The sequence below is a fragment of the Megalobrama amblycephala genome, linkage group LG12, assembly GCF_018812025.1.
Source record: "Megalobrama amblycephala isolate DHTTF-2021 linkage group LG12, ASM1881202v1, whole genome shotgun sequence".
NCBI lineage: Eukaryota > Metazoa > Chordata > Actinopteri > Cypriniformes > Xenocyprididae > Megalobrama > Megalobrama amblycephala.
Window position 1 is genome coordinate 32,542,323 of NC_063055.1, and position 12,594 is coordinate 32,554,916.

A 12,594-nucleotide genomic window follows, 5' to 3' on the forward strand; every position below is an offset into this window, starting at 1 on the left:
AAACAGTGTTAATGTAGAAACAAATGTGTTTGACTTGACTCAGCATGAGATGAGCAAAAGTTGTGAAAGTTAGGTTCCTGAATTTAATGTTTTGTAACCAACAACAGAGCTTATCGAGAGGATACACGGGGTGAAATGTGTTGAAATCACCAACGGAGATGAGATAGACGAAGACTACAGTGAAGAAGAGCAAGAGTGCTAGAAGAAGACAGAACATGGGTAAAAAAAATAATAACCCAACAAATTTTAGAGAGTTGAAGGTACATATTAGTGTGTAAATGGTGCTGCGGCTGCTTCATTGACAGCTTTTGTACCTTCTTCAGAGACCTCAGTTTGTCCTACTTTAAACCAAAAGCTTTAGTGTAGCTTCATCAGATGAGAAATACAATTTAGATGAACTTTATGCATCAGCATTATTTCAGTGGCTGACATTCATGTGAACATTTACTTTATGAAACCACAGATGAATCTGAAATCTGATCATTTGCACCTCTTCTCTTGAACCTTTGTGCAGTTTTAATCTGATTCACTTTCCATTTATCATTTTACTAAAGTTTCAACACTGTCCTCATGAAAACCCTCAAATGAAATTACTAGCAAGGGCATGTACCAAACAGGAAGTGGGGCTGTTTTATAGAAATACCTTTGCATATTGACGTTGTAAGTGTCAATGCCACAGTAAACTAAGAATACCACAAAAGTTTAATAATCATGTTATCAAAATCTCCTGGAGGCGTTAAAAACTGCATGTGTTAATTACCACAATGGGTCAAAGATATGCATTTCAATTGTGGTTATGATTATGGTTGGCAACCCTACTAATATTACTTGACAATTAGTTAATAGTCATATGCCTTTACAAAATGATACCTTTGCAAATAAAGTACAGCAGAGTTCACACCACAACTATAACGATAAAGACACAAAGAAACAATATTGTCGGATTCACTTTCAGAACAATTTTTCTCCGGCTGATGAGCATTTTTGATATTTATAATAATATTGCTATTTACCTGTTGCAAAGAAAATGTTGATTTGCTTGCTTTTAAGTTAAAGCCATATAAAGATGTTTGAATGCTGCTTAGAAATTACCTGCAATACTTAAAATGGTGTTAATGTAGAAACAAATGTGTTTGACTTGACTCAGCATGAGATGAGCAAAAGTTGTGAAAGTTAGGTTCCTGAATTTAATGTTTTGTAACCAACAACAGAGCTTATCGAGAGGATACACGGGGTGAAATGTGTTGAAATCACCAACGGAGATGAGATAGACGAAGACTACAGTGAAGAAGAGCAAGAGTGCTAGAAGAAGACAGAACATGGGTAAAAAAATAATAACCCAACAAATTTTAGAGAGTTGAAGGTACATATTAGTGTGTAAATGGTGCTGCGGCTGCTTCATTGACAGCTTTTGTACCTTCTTCAGAGACCTCAGTTTGTCCTACTTTAAACCAAAAGCCTTAGTGTAGCTTCATCAGATGAGAAATACAGTTTAGATGAACTTTATGCATCAGCATTATTTCAGTGGCTGACATTCATGTGAACATTTACTTTATGGAACCACAGATGAATCTGAAATCTGATCATTTGCACCTCTTCTCTTGAACCTTTGTGCAGTTTTAATCTGATTCACTTTCCATTTATCATTTTACTAAAGTTTCAAGACTGTCCTCATGAAAACCCTCAAATGAAATTACTAGCAAGGGCATGTACCAAACAGGAAGTGGGGCTGTTTTATAGAAATACCTTTGCATATTGACGTTGTAAGTGTCAATGCCACAGTAAACTAAGAATACCACAAAAGTTTAATAATCATGTTATCAAAATCTCCTGGAGGCGTTAAAAACTGCATGTGTTAATTACCACAATGGGTCAAAGATATGCATTTCAATTGTGGTTATGATTATGGTTGGCAACCCTACTAATATTACTTGACAATTAGTTAATAGTCATATGCCTTTACAAAATGATACCTTTGCAAATCATTAGATAATGATTAATTAATACAGACAACTGAAAGATGAAATACATGGCCTCGAACAATTGTGGTAATTACTTCTGTGGTGTTTTTTCTGAGAGTCTGAGCAGATCCTTTCTGATTGGCTGACAGGCATCTTACGAAACATGAGTACACTTATTTAAGCCCACAATGTAGTGGAAGAAGAATACATCAAAAGAGTTCAAGAAAACAAGACACATCTCTGATATACTATCCAGCAGAAACACTCAGTTTGCTGTTCGGAGCATATTTCCTGAGGTACTTCTTTTCCTCTTTCCTCTTGTACTATTTTCTGTTTATTTTGATGAATAAAAGAATTAATTGTTGTTCAGTAAATATACTGTCATTAAAATAGGCCTGTGTGATATATATATATATATATATATATATATATATATATATATATATTATATATAAAATATAAAAATAGATTTTAAAAATACAGAAATACAAAATCAAAATTATTTTAAAAAGTAAATATTCTGAAAGCATTGAAGGAGATCCCATAGCCTATTTAATATAGATTTACAGTAGTAACAATAAATGATATTTTATTATAATATGATTAATATATTTTAAAATATGATTGTTTCATTATAAATATGGGTATTATCTTTAACCCTCTACAGCACAGCGTTGCCCTCAGGCAACGGAAAGTTCAGTAATTTTTGTTACTATGTTTAGTAAATTTTTCTTAAAATGATTACAACCAATTAGAAAGGTCGAGAAAGTACCAAATAACAGTTCAGTAAGGTGTTGGAGTCAATATCAAGCACCATTAAGAGGTGGGACGTCCTGTTCTGACACATGGTCACAGGAGCACATGGTGTGAGAAGAAGGCAAAATTATTTGCTTTAGTAATCTTATTTAAAACGACATGAACTGTACATAAAATATATATATATATATGTGTGTGTGTGTGTATGAAGGTGTAGAGAAGCCTTTTGTCAGGTTTTATGAAGTTTTTTTTTATTTTGCATGTTCAGAAATTCAGGTTTTCTTTTCGTTGCCTCAGGGCAACGTTGTGCGATAAGGGGTAATTTTCGAGGAGGTTTTAGACAGTACCTCTCATTGGCCACAATGTATTATAAGAAGGGAAGATGCAGGGTTCCTGGGTGTGCAGGAACACCCAAAGTGATGTGCAAAAATTGTAACATACACCACTATGTCACAGCAGAGAAGAAGTGCTTTTTGAGGTTTCGTACGGAGTGAAATCTTATTACATGAAGTACATTATATGGCATAGCACACTACATGATACAGAGCTATGCATGTATCAAATTCAATATATCAATGTCTTTCAGGTGTTTTTCCCTTTTTACTTAATGATTTCTTGATTTTTTTTTTTTTTTTTTTTTTTTTTCTAAAAATTGATTTTGATGATAATTTTCTCTATGACTCTGTACCATTGTCGCACAATGTTGCCCTGAGGCAACGAAAAAATGTTTTGGAGTTGGGGAGGGTGGGGGATTTTTTTTTTTTTTTTTTTTTTTTTTTAAATCTATAAAATGTTCCCAAATGAACCAAAAAATGATGTGGAATTTTTTTTTTTTTTTTTTTTTTTTTTCATGTGCCATCAACATGTGTGCAGTAGAGGGCTAAGATGGATACCCAATTTGATATATGATATTTGCTATGTGAATCTAACCATGTCATGTCAAGAAATGGGAAAGTCAGTCAGCTATCATGTTAATTATTGTGTCTTTTGCCCTAACATCAGTGGCACTTTTTACCCCAAATACCATACTTTTACATATTCTTCCGTTATTGAAAAACTGTTGCTTGAATTACCTTGAACAAAACTGAAAATCATTAATAAGTCTTTTGTCTGAAAATACAAACATTAATTTAATGGATTCTTATTTTCTACTTAAATCAACAACATTTTAAAAAACATCAATCAGATCAAACTACCTCAGAATCAACTTTGCGTTGCTGCCCGAGATCACGTCAAGGATCAGACAAATTTGAACGTGCATTTTGAAAAGCGGATATTTAGGAAAGTGCTACAGCAAGTTTTTGTGCCATCTAGTGGTTTAGAGGAAAATAAAATCAAAGGCGCCTTTTGCCCCGTTGTACCCTATAATCTTTTTTTTTTTTTTTTTTTTGGTTATTCAGAATGTAGCCTATGTTTTATGTTGTTCGGTAAATTAATGATTCTAAAATGCTTTTTAATGCAATAGACAGTAGCTGTTGCTGGAGGATACACCTCATTGATGATGCAAGCAGAACATGATTAAGTCATTTTGAAAAGTGGTTATTTTTGGGACACTTTTATTTTTGACGAGTGGTCTGGTTTGCGTTCCGGTGTTGTGCCGAATTTCGACTCCCTGCCAAATGATTACCCCCCTCTTTGAAGTCGCTACCTGATTACCTAATCCTAACCCCTCCCCCACACCTAATCCTCAACCTACCAATACTAGGGGGATAATATTTTGGCGGGGGTTGGAATTAGTCACAACACCTGTCACACCGTGAGAATAGCCGAAGAGCGTGGTGGTGTTGAGACTGTTGCACGTAGAAATGAGTGTTGTGTCGTGTTCGAGAAGGTTTCGTCAAGGAAAGATTATCAGGGCTCAAGTCAGATAAAGGACGTAAGCACTTAGTGTTTTTGTGAACTTTGACCCACGTTTCGCGGTTTAAGAGTTTTTTTTTTTTTTTTTTTTTTTATTCCCGTGGATTGCATTAGCTGCTGGAGTGACGCAGTAACACCATAACTGTCATTGGATATAAAGTCCAAATCTGCTTGATTAGAGACAATTGAAAATATTTGTTACATTTTTTACAGACTTTTATACTTCTTACGTTTTGATTGAGAAGCAGTTAAGGATTAATTTGATGCACAGATTGCAATTATTTGCTCATGTGTTTCTCAGAGATCTTGTTAGTCAGTGCTGGATTTAGTTCCCTCCAAGGTTGCAGTCTTGTTTTATTTCTTTGTCTTTTTGAGTCTTGTTGTGTGTGTGTGTGTGTGTGTGTGTGTGTGTGTGTGTCTTGTGTTGGTTCCTGCGTCCTGTTCCACCCTCATTGACTCTCCTGTCCTGCAGTCAGTCAAGTGCTGCTTTTATCTCACCAATGTCAGTCTTTGAGCCGCTGTCAAGTTTCCACTGTCGGCAGAGAGCCTGGAATTTCTCATTGACCAGCCTGTTCTCCTGCCCTAATGTTTGGACTGTGTTCTCACCTGTCTTGTGTTTTGTCTTTTGTCAAAAAATATCACCTGCGTTTTACAAGAACAAAACCACCTTGAGGTAGTGCACTTGTTCAAAAGCTTCTGAGATTGTCATACATTCATAGGGCAATAAAATGCAAAAACAAAAAAAAAAAAAAAACAAACAAAAAAAAATCTTTTACAAAGTGTGTGAAGAGTCCTTAAAGGATTAGTTCACTTCAGAATTAAAATTTCCTTGTTAATTTTGTTTGTACACATTGATCTACTGGTTCTTGTCACAAAAATACAAATCTTTGTAATAATTATTTGTGTATAATTGTGTTTTAAATCTAGTCAGAGTTCCAGTGTTCTCTGAGAAACGATGGCGTTGTGGACTCTCTATCTGTCTCTCGGTCTTCTGGTCGCTTTGAATGCTTCAGGTAAAACTATTATTCCACGTCTCACATCATAACTGTTATTTTAACATGGATTGAAGCACATCTGGGACTCTGTAATGACTGATCAGAAGCAGGAATGATCTAATACATTATGTGCACCTGAGTTTGTCTCTGAATTATAATGATAATATTAAGAAAAAAACACAACAATAATTATATCATTATATCAGCTGAAGTTGTTCATTCTTATGAGTGTTTTTTTTTTTAATTATTAATTTTGACAATAAAATATGACTGTTAATTTACAGTATATATTCATTAGTAGTTGTAGTAGCACTACTGCTAGCAGTTCTGTTTTAAAACTGTGTATTTCTTTCTTTTTAAGCGGAAACAAGTTCTGTTGGATTTAAACATTGTGGCAGTAAGTCTTCTCTTGTCTTCTTCTCTTGTCAGTGTGTATGTCTAGTACAGTACAAATGTTCTAAAGAGTATACTGGAAACTACTTTAAATCCTTTGTTTATTTAAGGTACACCTATGTAGTTTTTTTGCTCAAAATAAACAAAATTTAAATAATGAGTCAATACATCATCAATCCCTTCTTACAAAATATGATTCACTGATTCACTGTGGTAAGTCTATTAGAAGTGTTTATATTTTAGACCTGTCAGAACAGTTTTCCGACATACATCACTCGCCCATGTGTGTCTCGTCACATCCGTAAATAGAGAAAAGTTGCTCCGGCCGCTTTGACGCGTGTCTGGTGTGGGAGTGGCACAGGTTAGCTGTCACAAGAGCAAGAAAGGAAGAGATGGAGCAGCTGAATCTCCAACCTCTGGGAGAATCACCTGTTTTAAACAAACACTGAACAGAGGAGAGTCTGTTAGAGAAAAGAGAACGCCAACAGAGCTCGTAATAAAACAAGAATCAACATTAGCTCGGCTTTAGGAGATGAGGAGAACTGAGGGATTTGAAATGTTGTAAAAGCGACACGGTGATTAATGATTTTTTATTACTCGAACGATGAGTGAGGAATTTTATTACAGGACCAGATAGACTGCCATGTGTAGTATTGGGATGGGAGAAACAAAGCTTTTCAAAGCTTCAAATCAATTGAACCAATTGCTTTGCAAAATGATTTACTGTTTCGAAACACCACACGCTGGTGACACCTGCTATAGTCAAAACAGTGTAAAAGTGTAAAACTCATGCCAAACATGCATAAAACAGCTTTTACAAATCCATTGCATATGTTTTACTGAAAGTGTCTGTTTAATGTGTATTCTTTATCAAATTTCAGGCCTTGTTTTATTTGTTCAATGGATGGGTCAGCTAAACAGAAACTACAATTATTCCTTTTAATTATACAAAAATCACATTTAGATGTCTATGAATGTTTTAAACTCACCAGAGATCAAATTTTAGACACGTAATTACTCTAGTAATAGACAGACACTTGTTCAATGGGGGGTGTTCTCAGTGAATCAGCATGATCCATGGGTTGAGAGATCGCCCCCCAGCGGTGAACCATTGACATTTCAAAACATTTCAAAACAGTTATGATGTATTGAAGCCTCGTTTACTGAAATAATGTGACTTTGGCAGGTTGAAACCTACTCTGAACCACTTATAAAACAAATTCCTAGTATGTGTAAACATACCTGGCAATAAAGCTCTTTCTTCTTATTCGAAACAAAAGATTTGTAAAAGTTTAGAAGCTTCATCGAAAGCACGCATCACTGATATGTAGCTCTCTAACAGAGTTCACTGTACAGCATCTTTTGTGAAGCGTCGCCTTCATCTCCACAGTCATGCGAAGCCAAAGCACAACTGAAACAATGTTGCATGACTTTTTGTTTTTTAACCGATACAGGGCCAAAAGTTACATAGTGTACCTTTAAATGAAAGTTATTAATTTAATTACATGAAAGGTCATTAATGGTTAAAACATAATAACAAACAAAACTTCCATTTAACAGCCTGTCTGGCAGGATGGACTTCCTATGGATGCAGATGCTTCAAGTTTTTCAATGTCCAATACAGGTGGATTTCAGCCGAGGTACGATACGTTCAGCTTCTAATATGGCATTAAAAATAATATAAGAATATTCTTGGATTAACTCTGTAAACATCTGTGACACCTGTCAGTTATCAGAGAAAAGTCATTTCAACCTGTTCCTCAGGTTAAAAACAAAAATATATATGTTAACAGTAAAGAAATGACAGTGGAGCTCCAGGATGTGAACAAACATCACTGTGATAATACTGAAACATTCATAATGATCTGAAAATACAGACACAACACATTTCATGTTATCATGAGAGGATCACTTAAAAACTTTATCTATGTGAAGTTATATCTAATCTATATACAGTATAACCAGAACCTTTTCTAGAAAAGTAGTCCCACCTCAAATGGCAGATTTTATATTTCACGGGTAAAATAATAAACAAAAAATAAACAGCACAGTGAGTAAACATTATTTCGATGGTAACTAAGGGAATGTCACAGATTTTGGAATATTAATTTAAAATAACATGTTCATTGTATTTGCTCATGTCTCTGGCTCTACAGTATCTGTGTTTGGCCTATGGTGGGAACCTTGCTTCTGTACACAGCCATGCTGAGTACGTGTTCATAACAGAACCTGGTTAGACAAACAACTCTATGCATCAACACGTGCCTGGATCGGAGGCCATGATGCTGTTGAGGTAAGCAATTATTTTTTGATCATACTTTCTGTGCTACTGGGCATTTATGATTATACATTAATACTCAAAAACAGTTTTCAAAATGCACAAACATAGATGTGTTTTTATTATTTATTTTTGGTCCTCTGTGAAAAAAAATAGCAAGTTATTGGTAGCACATCCTCATATATTGCTGGTTTGAAACCCGCCACAGGGGGTCCGGTAAGAGACTTGGTCAAAGATAGTTGAAATATTGGAGTAACCCATTTATTTGTCAACACAACAACTCAGTTATTAGCAAATCTTGAACAGTTGTCTTAGTTGGGTGTATTCAGTATGTGTGTTTTTTCTATAAAACAGAAAATACAGAGTAATATAAATATACATGATAAAAACATTAAATGTTCTAAACAGAAATACACATGATGAATATTTAGTGAAATACAGAATTAAAAAGAGTAAGAAAAAACAAATTAGGTATGTCATAAACATGAAGTTAAATAGTAAACAGCTTAATTTGTTTTATATAGCAGCGGTGCTCAGTCTGGACATGTTCTGCGCGCATGCGCAATAAGTTGTTTACAACTCGGAAACAAGCACTTAGACAAGTAAACTGCACCCAAATACAAACAAAATATACAGAAACAAAATCAGTATAAGCAACTATGAATAAAGGTAACATATATACAGTGTAACGTCATGCTAAATACACTGCAAAAAATGCTGTTCTTACTTAGAATTTTTGTCTTGTTTCCAGTCCAAATATCTAAAAATTCTTAGATCAAGAAGCATTTTCTTGACAAGTAAAAATTGTGTTCTTGTTTTTAGGAAAAATAAGTCAAAATTAAGTGAATTTTTCCTTAAAGCAAGTAAAATAATCTGCCAGTGGAGTAAACAACATAATCTTAATCCAAACTCAAAACAAGATTATATAGTTTTGCACTAAACGAGGCTGAAGCGCCATGGGCGGGATGATCGCCTGTACTCCGATCTGTGAGCACTGATTGGCTGCTGTGCTGGATGTTGCTTTTCAGTCAATCTCGGTAAAACAGAGAGAGAGATTTAAATTAAAATGCATATTATTCTTGTAATGGCATTTTAACACTCAGAATAGTTTAGTGCATTGGCAGCCATGAGATGGGCACCATGATGATGTCATACTCCAGTGTTTGTATTGTGAAACTCGGTGTGAAATAGTGTGGCTGACAGAGATAGTTAAGCCCTTTCTTAAACATTTTCACATATTCTTTACTGATACCCTTTCTGTGAAACAATTTCTGTTTAGATTTCTGACATGTTTAAAGTGGGGTTAGGGTTCATGAGGAATCATCTTTTAGATAAATAAAGTAAAAATTAAGCCATGTAACGCTGTGGACATAAACACAATGTCGTTTCTTTCTCTTCTGTTCATAGGAGGGAAAATGGCTCTGGAGTGATGGAAAAAGAATGAACTATCAAATATGGTCTCCTGGAAATCCCAGTAATTATCTTGGAAAAGAGCACTGCCTTGAGATCAACTATGACAGTAAGTGACTGCTGTTAATCCTCATGAAATAACCAATGTTGAGATGTCTGTATATCCCGAAGCTTTTTCATCAAAGTTAAAAATGTTTTGTGAACATTCATCACAAAAACATTGTTGCTGATTGTTTTCTAGACATCAAATACTAATATTTTCTGAGTCTACCATACTAAATAAACTTATTAAACATTATTTAGTTTTTTATGATACACTAATGATAAACACAACTGGTAACACTTTAGAATACTGATCCTTCATTAATGAATAACTACACAGGAACAAATGAGTAATGCATTATTAACACTCTAGTAACTACTATTAACTAACAATAAACTCTGATGAATGAATTAGTAAGTAATAGTGCTCAGTTGAAGGTGGTAGTTCACTATTAACTAATCAGTAACTACTGTTTTTTTCATTCCTCCCAGAGAACTACTAAGAACTACTATATACAGGTTCATAATTAATGTGAATAATGCATAATGTATAATTAATTCTAGAGTAAAGGCCTTGGTAACCCACTAGTAATGACTGAAGTATTACCAAATACTTAAAGGATTAGTCCACTTTTAAATAAACTTTTCCTGATTATTTACTCATCCCAATGTCATCCAAGATGTCCATATCTTTCAAATTGTTCAAAATGATCCCAGATGAGCAATAAGGGTGTTATCTAGTGAAACCATCGCTAATTTTCTGAAAAAAAAGAAAGAAAATTATATAAGTTTTAACCTTAAAATTATAGCTCTCTTCTTCTTCTTCTCCTCTATTAGAATTCCAGCAGTGTAGACACTGCTAAGTGTATTACTGCCCTCCACAGGCCAAAGTTTGAACTAATTTTTATATGCAATATGCTAGTTCAATAGTATATAACAATTAGTTCAAACTTTGACCTGTGGAGGGCAGTAATACGCTTAGCAGTGTCTACACTGCTGGAATTCAAATAGAGGAGAAGAAGAAGATAGCTAGTTTCAAGATGAGCATTTAAGGTTAAAACTTGTATAATTTTCAATTTTTTTTCAGAAAATGAGTGATGGTTTCTCTAGATAAGACCCTTATTTCTCATCTGGGATCGTGTTGAACAATTTGAAGCTGCAGTGAAACTAATTTTGACCTTCAACTGTTTGGTGCCCATTAAAGTCCACTATATGGAAAAAAAGTCCTGGAATGTTTTCATCAAAAACTTTAATTTCTTTTCGACTTAAGAAAGAAAGACATGGACATCTTGGATGACATTGGGGTGAGTAAATAATCAAGGAAAAGTTTATTTAAAAGTGGACTAATCCTTTAAGAAGGAATTACTAATTATTTGGATCAGTATTCTAAAGTGAAAAAGCATGATAACTCTCTAGTAACTACTGAAGTCTTTGTAAACTTTTGAGGGTTTTGTAAAGTATTGGATAGTAATAACTCAAGAGTTACTATAAAACTCTAAAGTAACTACTTCTTATTTGGATCATTATTCTAAAGTGGAGATCATAGTAACCCACTAGTAATTACTTAAGTGTTACCAAATACATCATAAGGAATTACTGTACAAAAACATACAAAAACCTCAAAAGTTTACAAAGACTTCAGTAGTTACTAGAGAGTTATCAGGCTTTTCACTTTAGAATACTGATCCAAATAATTAGTAATTCTTTCTTAAGTACTTCAGTCATTACTAGTGGGTTACCAAGGCCTTTACTTTAGTATTAATTATACATTATGCATCATTCATGTTAATTACAAACATGTATATAGTAGTTCTTAGTAGTTCTCTGGGAGGAATGAAAAAACAGTAGTTACTGATTAGTTAATAGTGAACTACCACCTTCAACTGAGCACTATTACTTACTAATTCATTCATCAGAGTTTATTGTTAGTTAATAGTAGTTACTAGAGTGTTAATAATGCATTACTCATTTGTTCCTGTGGAGTTATTCATTAATGAAGGATCAGTATTCTAAAGTGTTACCTCCTAAGCTACAGTTCTGCAGAATATTCAACATACATGCAACAAAATAAGAAGGATCATAAAAAAAAATGCATGTTATTTAATACTGTCCAGAATATTATATACTCCACAAAACAAATGATAAAACAACTATTTGTTTCTGTCTTTCAACAGATGGCAACTGGAATGATGACAACTGTTCTGTACAGAAGCCCTTTGTGTGTGCGAAATGAACCAGCATGTGAAGAATCAATGTAGAAGAAACAAGCTACTTTGATTCATTTACTTTCCATTAGAAATGTTCAATGGAGGTTAATAAATGTGTTAAAAAAAAGGTTAATTTTGTTAATTATGTTTGATTTTTTTGTGAAAGATAAGTTAAACATCCTTTTATAATCATCACTCCACGGTCTCTCTCTTTTCACACAAACACAACTTAGAAAATGTCTGCCAACAATAAAACAACAACAAAAACAAACAAACAAACAAAAACATGCAGATTAGAAATAAATAATTAATTAAAAAAGTCAAATGATAACTTGAAAAAGTTAGTCACCAAATATATTAATGGCACTCTTATTTTGTGTCTTATATCCTGTACCTTCAATTAATGTCAAGTACTTTCTCCTAAACCAAGTAGTCTTTATGATATATAAACATTTTTTTTTTTTTTTTCATATGCTGCAACTTTCCCCAATTCTGTAACAGCAGTTGAAATATGATTTACAGCTTGCCCACTCTGTCAGATCCAGGGAAATACATTTTTTTTTTTTTTTATAAAACAATTTTCTAGCGTTTAATATTTCTTCAATTATTTTAAATGTGATTTGTCATGCATTAGAACTCTATTGTAATATTAATAAGGATATGCTATTTTTTTTTACACTTAAGTGGGATTTTAT

General features: G+C 33.7%; 1 long non-coding RNA gene across 1 annotated transcript; it reads left to right on the forward strand.

Moving 5' to 3' along the window:
- The first annotated feature begins 2,144 nt into the window (after positions 1 to 2,144).
- Positions 2,145 to 12,335, forward strand: LOC125280267. The gene is made up of 7 exons (XR_007187570.1): positions 2,145 to 2,257; positions 5,502 to 5,587; positions 5,931 to 5,966; positions 7,523 to 7,602; positions 8,119 to 8,255; positions 9,648 to 9,759; positions 11,867 to 12,335. It is a non-coding gene; the product is annotated as an uncharacterized LOC125280267 (long non-coding RNA).
- The last annotated feature ends 259 nt before the right edge of the window (positions 12,336 to 12,594 follow it).